The sequence below is a fragment of the Rhinolophus sinicus genome, chromosome 14 (assembly GCF_057876585.1).
Source record: "Rhinolophus sinicus isolate RSI-liver-muscle chromosome 14, RSI-T2T, whole genome shotgun sequence".
NCBI lineage: Eukaryota > Metazoa > Chordata > Mammalia > Chiroptera > Rhinolophidae > Rhinolophus > Rhinolophus sinicus.
The window spans coordinates 146883238-146903843 of record NC_142514.1 but is presented as its reverse complement, the minus strand read 5'-3'; the positions used below and the strand labels follow the sequence as shown (position 1 = coordinate 146903843).

At 33.2% G+C, this 20606-nt stretch overlaps 1 protein-coding gene across 2 annotated transcripts in view; it reads left to right on the top strand.

Annotated features, from left to right (window-relative positions):
* SBF2 (SET binding factor 2) overlaps positions 1–20606 on the top strand; it is a 391687-nt gene that overhangs the window by 168783 nt on the left and 202298 nt on the right. The window lies entirely within an intron of this gene.

Genomic DNA, 20606 nt, shown 5'->3' with positions numbered 1-20606 from the left:
TGCACCAGCTCACATGGCACTATCTGTGAGGAAGTTTTTAGCCAGTAAACAAATAACTGTTTTGGAATACCCTCCCTAGTCACCTGATCTGGACCCCAGTGACTTCTTTCTTTACCCAAAGATAAAGGAAATATTGAGAGGAAGACATTTTGATGACATTCAAGACATCAAGAGTAATACGACGACAGCTCTGATGGCCATTCCAGAAAAAGAGTTCCAAAATTGCTCTGAAGGGTGGACTAGGCGCTGGCATTGGCGCATAGTTTTCCAAGGGGAGTACTTCGAAGGTGACTATAGTGATATTCAGCAATGAGGTATGTAGCAGTTTTTGTAGGATGAGTCTATGAACTTAATTGTCTGACCTCATAAACTGAAAGTGAAGGGATACAAAAAGATATCCTATCTCTTTGGAAATCAGAAGAAAGCTGTGGTAGCTACACTTACATCAGACAAAATAGACTTTAAGCCAAGAACCATTATGAAAGACAAAGAAAGTCATTATTTAATAACAAAGTAGTCAATTCATCAAGAGAATATAACAATTGTAAATATTTATTCATCAATCACTGGAGCACCTAAATATATAAATCAAATATTAACAGATGTGAAAGGAAAAATTGACAGAAGTACAATAATAGCCAAGGACTTCAGTACCCCACGTTCAACAATGGCTAGATAATAGAGACGGAAAATCAATAAGGAAAATGGTTCTTGAACAACACTTTATATCAGATGGATCTAACAGACATATATAGAATCTTCCATCTAACAGGAGTAGAATACACATTCTCCTCAAGCACATTTGGAACATTCTCCAGGATAGATCATATATTAGGCCACAAAACAGCTTTATAAATTTAAGAAGACTGAAATAATAGCAAGCATATTTTCCCATCACAAAAGTATGAAATTAGGAGTGAATTACAGGAAAAAAAACTAGAAAATTCATAAGCATTTGGAGGTTAAACAGCATGCTCCTGAATAATCAGTGGGTCAAAAAAAATAAACCAAAATAGAAGTAAAAAAATATCTTGCAACAAACGAAAATGAGAATACATCTGCCAAAATTTATGTGATGAAGCAAAAGCAGATAAAGGGGAAAAGTTGTAGTGATAAACACTTATGAACACCTAGTGATAATAAAAAAGAAAGATTTTAGATAAGCAGTTTAAGTTTACACCTTAAAGAACTAGTAAAAGTAGAACAAAGCCCAAAGTAGGTAGAAGGAAGGAAATAACACAGATCAGCAAAAATTAATGAAATGGAGAGTAAAAATGAAAGATCAATGAAACTATCAAGCTGTTTTTTGAAGACGTAAACAAAATGACAAACCTTTAGCTATGCTTACCAAGAAGAAAGAGCAAGCACTCAAATAAAATTGGAGATGAAAGAGAAAACATTAGAACTGATACCACACAAACACAGAGGATCATAAGAGACTATTATGAATAATTACATGCCAACAAATTGGACGACCTAGAAGAAATGAATAAATTCCTAGAAACATAGCCTAACAAGACTGAATCATGAGAAAATACAAAATATGAGCAGATCAATTTGTAGTAAAAATATTGAATCAGTAATCAGAATCCACCAAAGAAAACTCCAGGACCATATGACTTTACCAGTTAGTTCTACCATACATTTAAAGAAGAACTAATACCAATCCTTTTCAACTCTTCCATAAAATAGAAGAAGAGAGAACACTTCCCAACTCATTTTATAAGGCCTGCTATCGAAACCAGGCAAGGATGCCACAAGAAAACTAAATACAGACCAATGTCTCTGATGACCATTAATAAATAGAAAGCTATTCCATGCTAATAAATGAGAATTCATACTGTTAAAATGTTCATACTACCTATAGCAATGTACAGATTCAGTGCAATCCCTATCAAAATTCCAATGGCATAGAAATAGAACAAAGAATCATAAAGTTCATATGGAACCACAAGAGACCCCAAATAGACAAAGAAATCTTGAGAAAGAACGATAAGTTGCAGTCTTCACACTTCCTGATTTTAATGTATGTTATAAAACTATGGTAATCAAAACAGTATGATATTGGCATAAAAGTGACACATAAATCAGTGGAACAGAATATAGAGCGCTGAAATAAACCCATGCTTAGTCAATTAATTTGTAACAAAGGTACCAAGAATATAGAAGGATGAAAGGATAGTCTATTCAATAAGTAGTGTTAGGAAAACTGGACATCCAGTTGCAAAATAATTAAATTAGGGATCTCCATTCTCAGACATACACAACAATAAATCAAAGTGAGTTAAAAACTTGAATATAAGACATGAAACCAAATAACTGCTAAAAGAAAACTTAGGGGGTAAGCTCCTCGATGAAGGTCTTAGTGTTGATTTTTTACATTTGACCCCAAAAGCAATGGCAATAAAATAAAAAATAAGTGGGATTAAATGAAACGTAAAAGCTTTGAACAGCAAAGGAAACTATAAGCAAAATCAAAAGGCAAACTATAGAATGGGAGAAAATATTTGCAAGTCATATATCTGATAAGGTGTTGATATCTAAAATACATAAAGAACTCATATAATTTAATAGCAAAAAAACCAATCCAAGTGAAAAATGGGCCTTGAATAGACATTTTTCCAAAGAAAACATACAAATTGCAAACAGGTATATGGAAAGATGCTCAACATCATTAGTCATTAGGGAAATGCAAATCAAAACCACAATGAGATATCACCTAATACCTGATAGAATTGCTATCATCAAAAGATAAGAGGTAGGTATTGGCAAGGCTGTGGAGAAAAGTGAGCCCTTGTACACTCTTGGTGAAAACTAAATTGGTGCAACCACTATGGAAGACAGTACGGAGGTTCCTCAATAGATTTTCAAATAGACTGCTGTAAGATTCAGCAATCTCACTTCGAGTATATAACCAAAGGAAATGAGAACAGGATATCAAAGAGATACCTGTACTCCCATGTTCATTGTAGTATTATTCACAATAGCCAAGAGATGAAAACAATGTAAGTGTCATCAACAGTTAAATGGATAACGATGTGAGACAGACTGATGGACGCGCGCGCGCGCACACACACACACACACACACACACACACACACACACACAGCTATGAGAAAGAAGGAAATCTTGCTGTTTGTGACAACATAGATGAACCTTAAGGGCATTATGTTAATGAAATAAGCCAGACAAAGAAAGACAAATAATGTATGGCATCATTTATATGTAGAATCTTAAGGGGGAAAAAATGTCAAATTCTTAGAAATAGAGAGTAGAATGGTGGTCGTAAGGGTGTGTGGGGTTGGGGAAATAGGGAGAGATTGGTAAAGGGTACAAAGTTTCAGCTATAAGATGAATACGGTCTGAGGATCTATTGTAAAACATGGTGACTATAGTTGGTAATACTATACTGTATAATTGAAATTTACTAAGAGAATATATCATGAATATTCTTATAAAAAAAGATAAAAATGTGAAGTGATGGATGTGTTAATTAACTAGATAAGGGGGGAATCCTTTTACAATGTATCTGTATATCAAATCACCACTTTAAATATCTTATAATTTCATCAATTATACTTTAATAAAGAAAAAAAGAATATAGCAGGTGTAAAGAGGTTCTAGGAGTTCTTGGATATTTTTCAAACTTTTTATTTGGAAATAATTTTAAACTTACAGAAAAGTTGCAAGAATATTACAGATGTCTATATATCCTTAACCCATATTCACCTATTTTTAATAGTTTGCTCCATTTCTTTATTATAAATTGTACTCTTTATTATTTTTAATAGATCTCTCCCTCCATCTTTCACTACCTCTTTCTCCTTACACATCAATATAAATTTTTTTCTGAACCATTTGAGGTAAATTTTCTTGTGTCATTTCTCTTTGCTGAGAAGTCTTTAGTATGTTTCGTAGGAATAAGTACGATCTTTTACATAGACATACTATGGCTATCAATCTTAGGAAATTTAACATCAATATTATACTTTAGTCTACCACCTGTATTTCAGTTTTGTCATTTGACTTAATCATGTCCTTTATAGCCCTTTTTTGGTCCCCCCAGTCACCATGCAGTTTAAAACCACATATTGCGTTTAGTATCATTTCTCTTTTCTCTCTTTTCATCTGGAATAGTTGCTCAGCCTTCCTTTGTCTTATGACATTGATATTTTTGAATAGGCAAGTCTTCATGCCCTTTTTTAGTAGAATGCTTATTATTTTGTGTTTTTCCGGTGTTATTCATCTTTACATTCAAGTTATGCATCAACAGTTGGAGTACTACCAACATTTGGGACACTAAGTGTGTTTCTTCTAAGGGTGCTCTTCTAAGGATCACATCTGGAAGTACACAATATTTACCTGCCTTCCATTGATGATGTTAATTTTGTGTAGCTGATCAAGTGATTGTCACATATCTCCATTGTATAGTTGCTAATTGTTTGCTTGCAACTAATAAGCAAGACACTTTAAGAAAACACTCTTAGACTATGCAAATATTCTATACTCATTGATCATACCCCTTCTTAGGTATATCATTTAGTGATGATTCTTTCTTGTGCCAAATTTTATTTTGATGGTTGCAAAATGATGATTTTCCAACTCCATATGCCCTTATCATTACCAGTCAGCAGTTGACACTTCATTACAAGCAAAGAGCATTCCCATCTTGTCTATCTGAGATAAGACTCGTGTTCCAGTTCCTTTTTTCTTTAGTAGTGTATAATTAATAGTTTTCCTTGTTTTACTGCCCAAATTATCCTAGATTTGACCAGTGGGCACCCCTTCAGATTTGTTCCTATATTCTTTTGACATGGCCCCATAATTTTTTAAAAAGGTTTTTTTTTACTTTCTTTCATACCAACTGATCCAGGCTCATCTTATTCTTTCCTTTCCTCACCCTTGAAATCAGTCATTTCTCCAAGGAACCCTGGCACATTTGAGTACAGAATAATATTAGAAACCAAGATCTGGGTTCTTGTGTGTTTGGAATCATGTATAAAAAAATTACTGTTTTTAGCTCAGATATTTTCCCATTTGCTATTTTAAGTTGACCAAAAAATATAATTTATTTAGTTTTTACAATCAATTTATAGAAGGTTAGAGTTTACTTCTTATGAGTGTTGCCCAAATTCTGAAAATATAAAAGAGTTATAAAACTTTGGGCTCCTACATATTTGTGCTTAGGTAGTAGGTACTAGCCAGAATTGTATGGTGGCTGTTCTGTGCTCAGTCTGTGCTTAGAACAGAAAGTTAACGATTTTTTAAATTGGTCCAAAAAATGGTACTAACAAGGACGGAGAACTTGAAAACAAAAACAAAAATGCAGATGATATTCCTTTTTAGGTTATCACTAATGTTCCCTTTTTCAGTGTGAACAGTTAATATGTTGTTTTTAAATAATGTGTTTTTCTTTTATTTTTGGATCACATCATCAATTCAAAGATAGACCTTGTAATTCTTGTCTGGTGTGTATTACTTCATCCCAAATATATTATGACACATTATTTGGAAGTCTAAAGAGGAGGAACTTAGGGACATAACACCATTGAAAGTATAATTGTACAACTTTTACAATGTTGCGTTGACTGTTAAAGATACAGTACACTGACTCTTCAAGATACAGTACACTGTCAAAAATCACAAGCAAAACTGTGGCATAAAACTTTTGATAATATAGTCCCCAAATTATTCAACTAGGCAATATGATTGTAAATTTAAAAAAAGTAATCAGTAAATTATGATAGATGTGAGATTGTTTTTTGTGCTTTATTTTAAAAAATTGACAGACTTACATAATTTTTTTATTCTATCATTTTAAAGTCTTTTGATGTTTTTAAAAGTGTTTATGAACCAATGATAATGATGCAATTTGCAATAAAGACATTCAGTATGTCAGCAAACAAAATGTCAAGGAAGGGGTCAACGAATGGGGGTACTTTGGGGAAATAAGATGAGGAATAAAAAGGGAGCTACATTGCACATTGCAGGCATAAGATATGCTTCTTTATCTCAATTTGCTTAAAATATAGCTTGGGAGGCAAAACCAAAACCATATGCTAGAACCAGTTCAGTGAAAGAGTTAATAATTGAAGACTGGGTAGCTAGAAAAGTCTTACTAAGTTTAAAGGACTTAGTGGACATTTAAAATGCAACAGCTAAGACTGACTAAGGGAAAGAAAAAAGGACAATCCAGGTAAAAAGCTTATGGGTAGGAAACAAGATTTTAGTGCTTATCATACATTGAAGGTTTATCATGTTCCAGGCACTATGCTATTTTACACTTTACTTTATTCCATTTTATTTAATTCACATGTAGTTTATTTTCATCTCACAGGAATAACACAGTATGTTTTAACATTGCCATTATTTTTTATTCTTTTGTGTAATACAGATGTTTTTAAATTAAGTTTATTGGGGTGACATTGGTTAATAACATTATATAAGTTTCTATATAATTCTGTAATACATCATTGTATACTGCATTGTGTGCTCACTACCCATAGTCTAGTCTCCATTCGTCACCATATGTTTGACCCCCTTTACCCTTCGTATACTTCCCGCCTTCCTTCCCCTCCAGTAATCTTCATACTATTGTCTCTGTTTATAAGTTTGCTTGTTTGGTTTGTTTGCTCATTTGTCGCTTTTTGTTTTATATCCCACATATGAGTGAGATCATATGGTTCTTGTCCTTTTCTGCCTGACTTATTTCGCTTAGTATGATACTCTCAAGATCCATCCATGTTGTCACAAATGGCAGTATTTCATCCGTTCTTACGGCTCAGTAGTATTCCACTGTGTATGTGCCATATTTTCTTCATCCAGTCTTCAATCGAAGGAAATATAGGTTGTTTCCATGTCTTGGCTACTGTGAATAATGCTTCGATGAACATAAGGGTACATATATCTTTACAAGTAAGTTTTTCTCAATTTTTCAGGTAGATACCCAGAAGAGGGATAGCTGGATCATATGGCAGTTCTATTAACATTCCCATTTTATAGATGAGGCTGAAAGACTTACCCAGACTCATTTGGGTATTAAGTGAAACACCTTGAATCTATCTTGCTCCAAAAACCAAATACCAATGTCAAATACTAAAACAAGGCTGTAAAAATTATATTAGTGTGTTATTGGTTCGACAATAAGTGTCAAGAGTAAGACCATAATTAGTCTTATTTATTATCAATATCTGACAATGGAAACATTACAAATCAGTGGAATCTGCATTTTAATAAGTGTTGTTTAGGGGCCGGCCAGGTGGCTCAGGTGGTTGGAGCGCTGTGCTCCTGACACCAGGTCACTGATTCAATTCCCATATGGGCCAGTGAGCTGCACCCTCTACAGCTAAGATTGTGAATAATCGCTCTCCCTGGAGCTGGGCTGCCGTGAGCAGCCAGAGGTTGGCATGAGCTACCGTGGGCTGCCGTGGGCTGCTGCGTGCTGCTGTAGGCTACCACATGCTGCCATGAGCAGCCGGTAGCCAACGTGAGTGGCCGGTAGCCGTCGAAAGCGGCCGTGAGCTGCTGTGAGTGGCCAACTGACAACCAGCGACTACCTCAGCCTGGGGGAGCCCAAGGCTCATAATACCAGCATGAGCCAGGGAGCTGTGTCCTGCACAACTAGACTGAGAAACAACGGCTTGAACCAGAGTGGGTGGGAGGAGACAGAAGAAGGGGGGGAAAAAAGAAAGAAAATAAATAAATAAGTGTTGTTTAAATAGTTGAGCTTTGTAATAAAATAACTAAATTTAAATGCTCATAATTCCAAGTGATCGAGTAATTTGACAGGAAAATGAAGTAATGAAAATAGATTTCTAAACTGATGGGAAAACTTGCAGCAGTGGGGTAAATCACATACAAAATATTTGATAGATTTTTCTGAAGAATAACCGAGTCATTTTTTTCTTTGTTTCCTTTTACCCCCCCCCTCACCACCCTTTCCCCCTGGTTATCAAACTACACTGTGGTCACTGTAGAAAATTTAGAATGTATTGGGAGAAAAGTAAGAGAACAGAAAAAAAAGAATGGTTTGACCTATTTTCTTTGAATAATAAATGTTTGGTTTTTCCTTTTTACTAAAACTTCTTGTAGATAATTAATGTTTACATACAAATCTATCACATGGATATAATACACTTAATTTCCTGATGGGCATTGATTTCCCCTTTTGTCAATATTATAAATAATCCTGATGAATGTCTTTTTGGAAAAATGTTGATTCCCTGAAGGTGGGTTTTGTTAATGATAATCTACCTAACTGAGTTAGAAAGCATGAACAGAGAAGTGTGGAAATAAGCTGCTTCTAATAGAATCAACATTATTTTTGATAATATTCTAGAGACTAATCCTCATACCTTATTCAACAAAGAGAGTCTAGTGAAAACTAGCATAAGTAACATAATTCAAACAGGAAAAACTGGGGGATTTATATATTCTGAGTTTATTCTGTAGTTTGATAATTTGCAACATATACAAATATCCACATGATTCTTCATATAGTAAGAATGGTGAAAATTATGTTTTTTACAAAGGATTTTGTATCTGTCCTCTCCCCCTTTTTCAAATGAAAATTGGCTAATGGACAGAATGCTGAATCTTAACAGTCCCCTTGACATCCTCACAGAAGCATTTTGTAGGGAAAAACTTTCACTGAATTAGCTATAATTAGTTATATGTTTAAAATTATATGAGACATTAAAACAACAGGAGAAAGTTTGGGGAATAATTCCCAAAGTCCTACAACATTAAATGCCTTTTTTAAAATTTTCACAACAATTTTACACCAGGAAGGGCTGTAATAAGGACTGTGTATTGTTACTATTATTTCAATTAAACACAAGAAGGATTATTACATCGAAATATGCTTAAAGGAAAAAGTCTGAATATCTTTCTAGAGTTACAATTTGACTTCTCATATGTCATCTCTTCTAAACAGTTTCTTTGAACTAATACCTATTTCTTATAAAGGTTATATGTAAGAATACAAGAGAAAGAGAAATAGCCCAAGAATTAGAAAACTTGACTTGTTAATCCCCATTCTACCTTTAATAAGCTTTATGATTTTGGCAAGTCATTTGGCATGAGAGTGTTAGTAAAATGAAGTAGATACCTTCTAGTATTATATTATTTTTATTATTCTATCATAATAACTGTGATTTTAAAGATATATTTTAATTATGTTCACTGTAGATATACTTTAAAATTTCCACCCAAATTATGATCACAGAACATTATTTCTATGCCATACTTGTTCATCTGAACAAGCCATACTTTTTAGATGAATATGCATTGCTAGAATTTATTGCTTGATAGTTGCTTAAAACCAAATGTTTTATTTCTTTATGGAATGTTTCAGTATGCCATGTTACATGATCATTAAACAAGGTTTCCACATGTATTCTTTAAGAAAATTAAGCTGAAATCTTGATCTTTGTGCCTACCATATAAGCTTCTCTATCAGGGATTCCAGGGAAGGATATTTTATTTAACCTATGAATTGGTAAACTTAAGTTCTATGACTTTCTAACTTGTCAAATAATATTGATGTAATTGTTTCGGCTAAAAAGTGATTTAGTGTTTTATCATTTCTAATTTTTCTGTCAGTTTTTTCACCAATTTCAGCGAACAGTAGAAAAGAACTTTCAGAAGAGTCCATTGATTATGGTGGTTCACAAAATAATGTTCTTGAATTTATGAGAACCTAATTTTGAAATGGTTAAACTTGTTAGAAAGAAAACACACATGAAGTTTATCTGCTGTTTCTTTACACACAAAAGTTTGACTCTACCTCTTTTTCTCCAGAGAGAAAGATTAGCTTAATAATATTTCTCATAATTTTGACGTGTTATGTAAGTCTTAGATATTCTTAATAATTTTATAAGATACACCAAAGAATTCTTGAGTACTTTCTAACAAATGAAAGTTAAATCAATTATGTCTCAGAGATACTGTATTTTGCCATGTATAATGCACACTTTTTGGCCCCAATTTGTGAGGGAAAAGTAAGGATGCGCGTCATACATGGTTAGTACTAATTGTGTATCTATATAAATGTTTTTAATTCTTTTATTTATGCTTATGAGTTAAAAGCGTAACTCTAGAAATCAATAATGATATCGTATGTAAAATGATACCCTGGAATACAATAATCGGTTTTGTTGAACTTACGACAAACTTGAAACGATGAAGAATTCTTGGCCTTCTATGATGCATAAATATTGTAAATTTGTTACTGGTACATAAAATTTATTGTACCTTGTATCTGTTCTTGTGTTTTGTAATTATTTGTTACTTAAAATTTCTCGTACCATGTTAAAAAAGAAATACTAAAATTCCTTTAAAATACAAAAACAAGTACCTAAATGTAAACAAATAAAAATTTGAATTAAAAAATTAAAATGAAAGATTTTTTCCCCCCTGAAAGTTTGGGCCAAAAACATGGATGTGCATTATACATGGGAGTGCATTATACACGGCAAAATATGGTAGATGATGAGCAGGAACATACCTCAGTGCCAGTGACCATATTTCTCAGTTTATAGTGATTAATTCATTAATTCAGATTTATTCACATGATATTAATTGGAGGATAAAGATGTCTTAAAGAAGGTATGCAGTAAGAATTATTGAAATAAAATATGCCAAAAATTTAAAAAGTTTCAACAAATTTACCATTATGTTTCTTATATCAAAATGTATTGCAAATTAATCAATTTTATCAACTAATAATGTCAACATAGGCAGAGAATTGTAGATAAATATGCCTAGCATAAAAATTTAGTGTTTTTAGCTCATATTTTTAAAAGATACATTTTTAAAAGGACTGAAATTAGGAGAGTGAAATGGCAGGGTAGGTGTATATTACAGTTCAAGCTGATTAGAGTACACAGCATGCTGCTTTTTTCTAACTTTACAGCATTGTTGGATTTCTCCTTTTCTCTTTCCCTTTATCTCTGACTGTTCTATTTATCCTTTAAATCCTAGCTCACTGCTGTGGGCCTCATCCCTCCTCAGAGTTTTTCGAGCACTTTAAATATGAACTTCAAAATGTTACACTTATTTTGTACTGGTTGCTGTTATTTCATCTGTGTTGGTTTTAGCACTTAAACTAGATTATAAATTTCCTGATGCAAGGGACTGTAGCTATCCTGTGACACCCACTATGTGGCCAACTATGTAGTAAGTGTTTAATAAATAAACACATACTGATACATTACTGTTTACTTTTTATAACTTTGAACCTTTTGTTACAAAGATAGTACAAATGTAAACATTTTAGAAAATTGTTTTTCTCTGCTTACGTGTATAGTATTTTTATGTGGTCTGTCAGCCATAATCCCATCACCCAAAGACTCTGCTAATCTTTTGGAGTATAACCTTCCAGGCCTTTACTTCTTCATTTTAAAAATGTAAACATATTCAATAAAAAATATACACACATAGAAATACACACATACACATTATATAGTATTTTTTAAACTTGTGTTTTTTATATTGATATAATCCCTTGTCAATACATTTTTTATTACCTTTAAATTGTTTTTATAGCCATTCTTTCTTTTTTATAATTTGAGATATAATTGACTTTATTTCTAGAAAGAATTTCAGGTTCTTGCTGTCCTGTTTTTTTAGTAATGGATAAAACACTGGATGGAAGAGGAACAGAACTCATATTTATTGAGCCTTTTATAAGCAAGGTGTATTGTCTCCTGATTCGCTCCATTCCTTTCTCCCATCCCTATCCCCAATCTGTTTCTTCTTAGTTTTCCTAATCTCAATAAATGGCATTATTATCCATCCAGGTATTCAAACAAAAAACTTAGAGTTATCCCCTATCCTCCCTTTTTTTTTTAGCCTTTCACATTAAGTATAGCCATCAGCAATTCTACTTCCAAAATAAATCCTCAGTCATCTAGTTTTCTTTATCTCCCCCTCTTATCACTTCACCATAGATTTTGTCTGAACTATCAGACTTTTAACCATTCTTTCTGTTTCTCCTTTTGCCTTTTTACAAGCTAGGTATTCTCCATTCAGCATCATTGTGATATTTTCAAAACAGAGTTGAGGTCACTCTCATTGCTTCAAGCCCTTCAACACATTCCGATGGCATTTAGTACAAAAATCCGAAATCCTTGTCTTGGCCTCAAGGCCCTTCATAATTTAGCCACTACTTACCTCTCCGATTTCAGCTGCTGTGATTTTTCCTCTAGCTACTTAGGTTTCATATTTTCTGGCTCCTTTTTTGTTTCTTAAAATATGTTAAACTCCTTCCTATCTTAGACCCTTTGCATTTGCCTGTCCCTCTGTATAGAATGTTCTGCCCTTAGACTTTTCAAGAGACTAGTTGCTTATTGTCTTGTACATGTCAGCTCCAGCATCACCTTCACAGAGAGGTCTTCTCTGACCTCTTTGGCTCTATGTATTAGTCCATTCGCCAGTCACTCTATCTCTTCATCTTCTTTTTTATCTTCACAGGACTTACCACAAACAAATTATTTTGCTTATTTGTTTATTTATCTTTTCATTTGGTCTCCCCTACCAGAATGTATGCTTCATAAGAGCAGCAGCTCTGTAACCACTGTAGCCTTAGTGCTTGGCACCTAGGCACCCAGTACATAATTTGTAAAGTGCATAAAAAAGTTTATATATCATTATCTTTTACAGTTTATATGCCAACCATGTAACCTCTCTGAATCTCTGTTTGCTTGTACATAAAATAGGAGTGTAGAATTACATGCTTTTCTAAGATCCCTGTTAGCTTTTAACAGAGCAGTCTCTGGACTTAGTCCTTAGTTCTGTAATTTACTACAAGTGTGACATTGGGCAAATGATTTACTCTCTTGCTATGTTATTTTCTTTATAGATAGGGCATGATAATAGTACCTACTTCAGAGGGTTGTTGGAAATGTTTAATGAGATAATGCACTTATATCTACAAGAATATAGATCTATAGGAAGAATACAGATATTTGTCTCTTTGACTTATGCTAAAATCCTCATTACATAGAACAATGCCGACACATTGTAGGTGCTCAATAAAGGTTTTGTTTGCTTTAATTCTATTATGGAAATTCTCAAACATACAGAAAATTAAAGTAAATAATATAATGAACTCCCTTGTATTTTACCCACTTTAGAAATTATCAGCTTTATGTCAATCTTTTAAAATTTAAGACCCTGAGTTTTTTTTGTGTGTTTTTTTTTTAAGGGGAAGGCCTTGTTTTAAGTATAGTTGGTTTACAATCTTACGTTAGTTATAATAGTTTCAGGTGTACAATATAATGATTTGACATTTTTATATCTTACAATGTGATCACCCCACTACTTCTAGTAATCATCTGTCACTTTGCAAACTTATCACAATATTATTGACTATATTCCCTTTCCCCTTTTTACCCATCCCCCCACTCCCTCCTGTCTGGTCCCCATCCCTTTGGTCTCTCCTTCTGAGTCTGTTTTTGTTTTGTTTGTTTTTAGATTCCACATATAAGTGAAACCATACAGTATTTTCTTTCTCTACCTGACTTATTTCACCCTCTAGAGCCATCCATGTTGTCACAAATGGCAAGATTTCATTCTTTTTTATTGCTGCGTAATATTCCATTGCATGTAGAGTATATACCACATCTTCTTTATCCACTCATATATCAATGGGCACCTAGGTTGCTTCCATATCTTGGTTATTGTAAATAATGCTGTAATGAACATAGAGGTGCATATATCTTTTCGAAGTAATGTTTCTTTTTGTTTTTTTGATAAATACCAGAAGTAGAATTGCTCAATTATAAGGTATATCTATTTTTAGTTTTTTGAGGAATTTCCATACTGTTTTCCATTTAGGCCACACCAGTTTGCAGTGTAAGGGGAGGCATTTTGAAGCAAACCCCAAACATATTTCACCTGTAAATATTTTTGTATGCATCTCTAACTGATAAGGGCTTTTTTTTTTTTACATTACCAATTGCCATTATAATACTTAGCAAATGTATTATAATTTTGAGTAAGTCCTTAATATCATTTAGTAATCAACTTATATGTTTTCAAATTTTAAAGAATTATCTCAGAAATGTCTTGTTTTATTTAAATCAGAATTTAAACAACATCTACACATTTTATTTGGTTGCTATTTCTTAAGTTTCCTCTGTAACAGCCCCTCTTTTGGGGATGGTGAGGAAACTGGTTCATTTGTCCAATGGAATGCCCTACATTCTGGATTTGACTGGTTAATTCCCAAATTATTATTTAACTTGTACCTCTATTCCCCATAGTTTCCATAAAGTGATAATTAGATCTAGAGGCCTGATTAGATTTACATTTAACTTTTTAAAGCAAGATTACTTCAAAGATTGTACTGTATTTCCTGTGGTATCACATCAAGAGGCACTTAATACCTGGTTGTTTTACTTTTGGTAATGTTAAAATTGATTTGTGGGTATGGGGTATGTTAACCTTTTACTTAATGGTTTTAGTATCTATTGGTGATCATTGACTAAATAGATTATTTCAATAGAAATTGAAAAACATATATAATTTCCTAGTTCTGTTGTTCCTTCTGCACTTATTAATTAAAATTTACAAAATGAAACTTTCATCAATTACAGTTTGATAGAAAAGACAGTAAATTTATTTCCCCTTTCTAAAATTTTTCAGAATAGTTGGTACCCTCGCAATCTTCGGTAGTGACCAATTAAAAAATTATCATTATGAACGTATGGATTTTTGTGTATTTGATGGATTTCAATCAACTACAATTTTTATTCATTTTGATTCTTTACTTTTTGATACAATAAGATGAACAGGCTCATTTTGTATATTTTTCTGAGCCAGATAATAAAACAGTGTCATTTCTCCAAGGAGTCCTGGTTTCCTTTCCTGGTAAATAGTATTTAATACTTTAATTGAATAAATGAATTATTAATACTGATACGATGCCTAGTACAGTGTCTGGCATATAGAATATATGTTAGCTGTTATTATTTTCTTTTATATTGTCATATTAGTTAGTCTAGAGCAGTGATTCTCTTTTTTAATTTTTATGTTTTATTAGTTGCAGGTATACAAAACAATGTAATAGTTAGACATTTATCATTTATATCCCTCACACAGTGATAACCGCCCTCCCCCCATCTACTACCCCTCTGACATCGCGCACAGCCGTTACATTTCCACTGTTAGAGCTGTGATTCTTAAAGTGTGGTCCTTGGACCAACAGTATCAGAATCACCAGGGAACTTGTCAGAAATGTAAATTCTCAGACCCCACTTCAGACCTACTAAATCAGATACTGTAGGGGTGAGACCCAGAACTTTATTTTAACAAGCCCTGCATCATGATTTTGATGCACATGAAAGCTTGAGAACCACTGGTCAAGAGTAGAAGTTCCTAATTCATCTGCTGAGAAGGGGCCAGAGGCATGTTGAATATTTTCTTATGGCAGCCATGTAGCACCATAGATCCCAGCAGCCTTATCCATTTTCTAATCTTTTCAAATCTTACCTTATTTTATGAAATATGAGAATTAATGAAACTGAGATCAACTAGAACAATCTATTTATGTGATAAGCATTATACTTACCCAACATTCTAAAGATATAGAGCATATGAACCTATACATACTTGTTTCACACATTTTATATCCTAAAATAGCTCATGACAGCATTACCCCACATGTGTTCCAGAGACCATTAGGTCCTCTAGATGTTCTGTAATAAAGATAGTTCATTGGTCCAATGAGTTTGAGGAATATTTTCATATTTTATCTCCTTTGCTTGGCATTGTACAAATAAAATCTGCATATCAAAGTCTGAGAAATTCTGCAGTAATGAATCCTTTTCAACTTGGCTTAACTTACTGTTTTCGAAATTTTTGATTAGTAGACCCTTTGGCTAAGTAATATCTTTTTGCTTCCAGTAAAAATACTTTGGAAAATGCTGCCTTATGAGTATGTTTAAAAAAAAAAAAAATGGAGTTTGTGCCACTTAAAAATAGGAAGATTTCTGTTATAGTAGCCCTACAAATGAATTTGTCTTACCTTCGAAATACTGTAGAGCCCAAGAGATATTAAAAGGGAAAATATCAAGGTTTTGTTTTGTTTGTTAGAGGAAAATTCAATTCTGAACTGAAGACCAGTGACCTGATTTGTCTGAGAAAGCTTGTTATCCTAAAATGTGTATTTCTCGTAAAATTATTTTCCAGACCAATGCAAGGATAAACTAGGTTTTATCATGTGGACATGTCAACATGATTACCAGATTTTTTGGCAAGAAATGAAGACAATTTTCAGAGGGAACTTTACAGAATTTTGTAATTACTTAGATTCCTTTATTTTCAATTTTGGAAAGTTTTAAAGTCCTTAAATAGCTGAGGCAATTCTATGTAATGGTACACTGTAATAAATAACTTACATTTCAAAAAGGAAATGTAGAACTAAAACTTTTATATTTGCATAATTCCTGTTATCCTTCTTTTTAAACTGAGTGTATAAAGAAATTTTGTAGTAAGAGTTTTAGTGTGAAACATTATTGTTGAAAATGAACTTAACACAGAGACGATACTGAATACAACAGGTCTTTTCAGGGTAGAAGGAACAAGAATTAAGTATCAGCAGTGCAACAGAGATGAGATTGAAGTTTCAACGTGATTGATAGGATAAACTTCCTGAAGATTGTGCCTATCTACTGTGCGGAGTTACCCATAAAATCAATAATCTAGTAATTATTCGCATTGTTGTCTCAGGACGTGTTTAAAGGGCAATAGCATTTTTAGGGCAGATTGTTTTGGTGAGGATGAAATTATTATTGTGGATAGAGAATGTGAGCTACATAGAATGTAAACTACATAGAAGTTGGGAATCCCACTAGCAGATGTAATCCATAGTAATAATAGGTAGGGGGAAAAAATCTATAAATGGGCAAGCTGTGGTGTGTGCTTATGATATGTATAAGAGATAAGGGACCTTGCAAGTCACTGTGAGACAATTCAGTAGACAGTATTAAAGGTAAATTTGTATCTTTAAGCAGACCTACTAAAATGAAGGAATAATTTTAGGTTAGAAGAATGCTTGCAAGTAGTGTCCAGTGAGATAAATGATGTGTCAGTGTTTTATGCTATGAAAAATTAAATTTCAAAGCATTATTATAACATCTATTACAGTCATAGCTTATATTTTAATTTCCTGCTTATTTTTAAGTTTCTCACATATTTTCAATATGTGACTGTCATTGTAAAACACAAACCAAGTAAAGCTGGTATAATTACATAATTATTACATAAAAGATATTCGAGCAGCTATAGAGAAGAGGCAGTATTCCCTAACATGATAAATTATTTATAGAAAAATTTGATCAAAATACCACGTTACTGTCTCCTAGAACAAACCTTTATTTTAACCAACATTTTTTGAGTTAAAAAATTTTTTTTTCATAGTAGTACATTTTGCGCTGCAAAAAGGGATAGGAATTTTCTCTTAAGACATTGTATTTTTGTAGGAGGGCTGTTAGAATTAAAAAGAAAAACACCTTATGATTTATAGCACATTTACAAAGTAAAAGTCAACGTCTGTAATGAGTATATAAATAAAAGTGGAATTGTTTTTACTTAATACTGATTTACATTATATTGGACCTTTTTTCTTTCTTGTTAATAACTATTCCATTTGGTGAAAGTTTAATTAAAGAATAGCTTTAAGAAATGACCAGTGCATTCTATTTTGTTTTTTGGTTAAAGTTGGTTACTCCTCATTTTTTTGAAATGGTTATCTACTACTCAAGCTGACTTCTAATGGCACTCTAGGGCATTTATCACAATCTCATAAAAATGTGGATAGCTTTATCTCTTTCAGGAATTTCAGTCATTCTTTTGTCATTTCAAATTTATTAGTAATCCATGAAGAATATGATTCATTAAGTGTGGAAATCTTTGGTAAATTTATCTTCATCACATTTTTATTATTTCTAAGGATTCCAGAAACAAAGCAACCTAATTTTAGCTTTTGCTTTGTAACAAATGAAAATCTTTCAAGAGTATATGGACCTTATCACACATATAAAAAGGAAATGGATAGTTCCCTTTGGATATGTGCATTTCATAGACATCTAACAACTTGGTTATATTTCACTGTACTAGAAACTATACGGCCTCCAAAAGAGATAGAAAATACAATTCTTGGTTACCATGAGTAGGGTGAAAGAGACTTCCCTTGGTAAAAGACCCAGAAAACTATTTCAAGAAAATTCATTCCTACATGTATTGAGTAAATAAATACTAAATATCAACTGTGTGCCCAGCTCTTGTGTTAGGAAGTGGGAAATTAACAGGGAAGAAATCAGATAGAAATCAGATAGAAATAATGGAGCCAAAGACAAGATAAGTGAAGTGGATAATATGTTGGATGGTAACAAATGCCATGGAGAAAAATAATATAAGGAAAAGGGATAGGAAGTGTTAGGGCCTTGCAATTCCTAGTAAGATGCCAGCAAAGGCTTTTTCCTTCCTTCCCTTCCTTCCTTCCTTCCTTCCTTCCTTCCTTCCTTCCTTCCTTCCTTCTTCCTTCCTTCCTTGTTTCGGGTGTACAAAGCAACGTAATAGTTAGACATTTGAACCCCTCATAAAGTGATAACCCACCCCCAAGCTACTACCCCTCTGACTTCTTATATAGCTGTTACAATACCATTGACTATCTTTCCTATGCTATACTCTACATCCCGTGAGTATATACACCTATATATTTAGTTATAGTTGACATTCAATATTATTCTACTTCAGCTTCAGGTGTATAGTGCTTTGGACACAGTCTATGAAGTGATCCCCCTGATAAGTCCAGTGCCCATCTGGCACCTTACATGATCTTTACAACATTGTTGATTATATTCCCCACAGTGTATTAACTAATCAATTTGTGTTTCTTAATGCCTTCACCTTTTTCACCCTGCCCCCATCCCCTTCCCATCTATCACCCTGAAAAGCAATGACATACAACCAAGATTGCGCTACCCAGCAAGGCTGTCATTTAGAATTGAAGGACAGATAAGGAGCTTCCCAAACAAGAAAAAGCTGAAGGAATTAATTACCACCAAACCAGTATTACAAGGAATCTTAGAGAGACTTCTTTAAGATGGGAAAGGATGGGTGAAAGGGGAAGGGATTGAGAAGTACAAATTGGTTGTTACACAGTAGTCATGGGGATGTAGGGTATAGCATAAGGAATATACTCAATAATATTGTAATTACTAGGTATAGTGCCATGTAGGTACTAGATCCTATCAGCAAAGGCTTTTAACAGAGCAGAAGTCTCTTGAATAAAGACCTAATGGAGATGAGGGAATTAGTAATTATGATATCTGTGGAAAGAGTAAAGGAGGTAAAGGAGTAACAAGTGCTTAAGTTCCCTTAGTTGGGAACATGCCCAGTATGTTTGAAGAGCAGCAAGGAAGCATAGTGGGGCTGAAGAAAAATAGAGGAGGCTGAGGGGGTCTGTTCCAACAATCCAGACAACGATGATGGTGGCTCACAGTGTTATGGTAGAAGTGGAGATGGTAAGAAATCAGGATTTGCTGACAGTTTGTATATGGGATTTGAAAGAAAGGAGAATCAGGATTTCTGATTTGCCAAATGGGAGAATAGGATTTCCACTGAGATAAGGAATACTGCAGGAGGAATGGAATTTTGGGAGAAAGATTGGAGCTATGTTGTGGACATGTTTGAGATACCTGCTAGTCATCCAACTGGAGATGTCAAGCAGGCAGTTGGATATGGCATTTTGTGGCATTTTGGGGAGAGGTTTGGCAGGAGAAATAACTATGAGCAAGCGTGATAGATATGTTGGTAAACTGTGCTAAGAATTAAGAGTAAGAGAAAAATAGGTAAAGAACAGTCTTCAGGAAGGAAGATAAATTTTAAGCCGGACCCTTGATTAATAGAAAGGAAAGAAAAGAACATTGTAGTTTGGGAAAATGTCCTAGCATCTTAGAATATCACCTAGAAATAAATCATTGCTTTACTACCTTGTCCTTTTTTTTTGGCTTAAAACTTTCATAATGCATCATATAGTATCGTGATGGGAACAGTAGGTGCACAGGAAATGTTTAACTCATAAACGAGAATAATATTTTTCAAAGTTTACTTCGTTAACCAGTATTTTAATTGAAACTTAGATTTTTTTATTCTAGATGTTTTTATTGTGCTAAAATATATATGACATAAGACTTAGCATTTAACCATTTTTAAGTGTACAGTTCAGTGATATGAAACATATTCTGAAACTTTGTTTTGTATGTAAAAATGTTCTCTCTTCAAAAAATCAACATTGTTGTTTGAAAGATTGGGACAAACAGGAAAACAAACATGAAAAATGAGTGTCATTTTTAGTTTTTGTGTTGCCGTTTAAAATAACTTGCATGTGTCTTATTTACCTTTGATTACTGGTACGTAACACAGAAACCAAATACTCAAAGTTGCGGTGTATATCTAGAGCTAAAGGAGCTTTTAAAAAATGTAGTAAGTATGCCTGCTTCATAATTTCTTTGCCTGCTTCTTAGATTCCTTTCAAAGTATGCTCTTTTAGTTTATTTTGTAAATTATATTATAAATTATATTTTGTAATTTTGGAG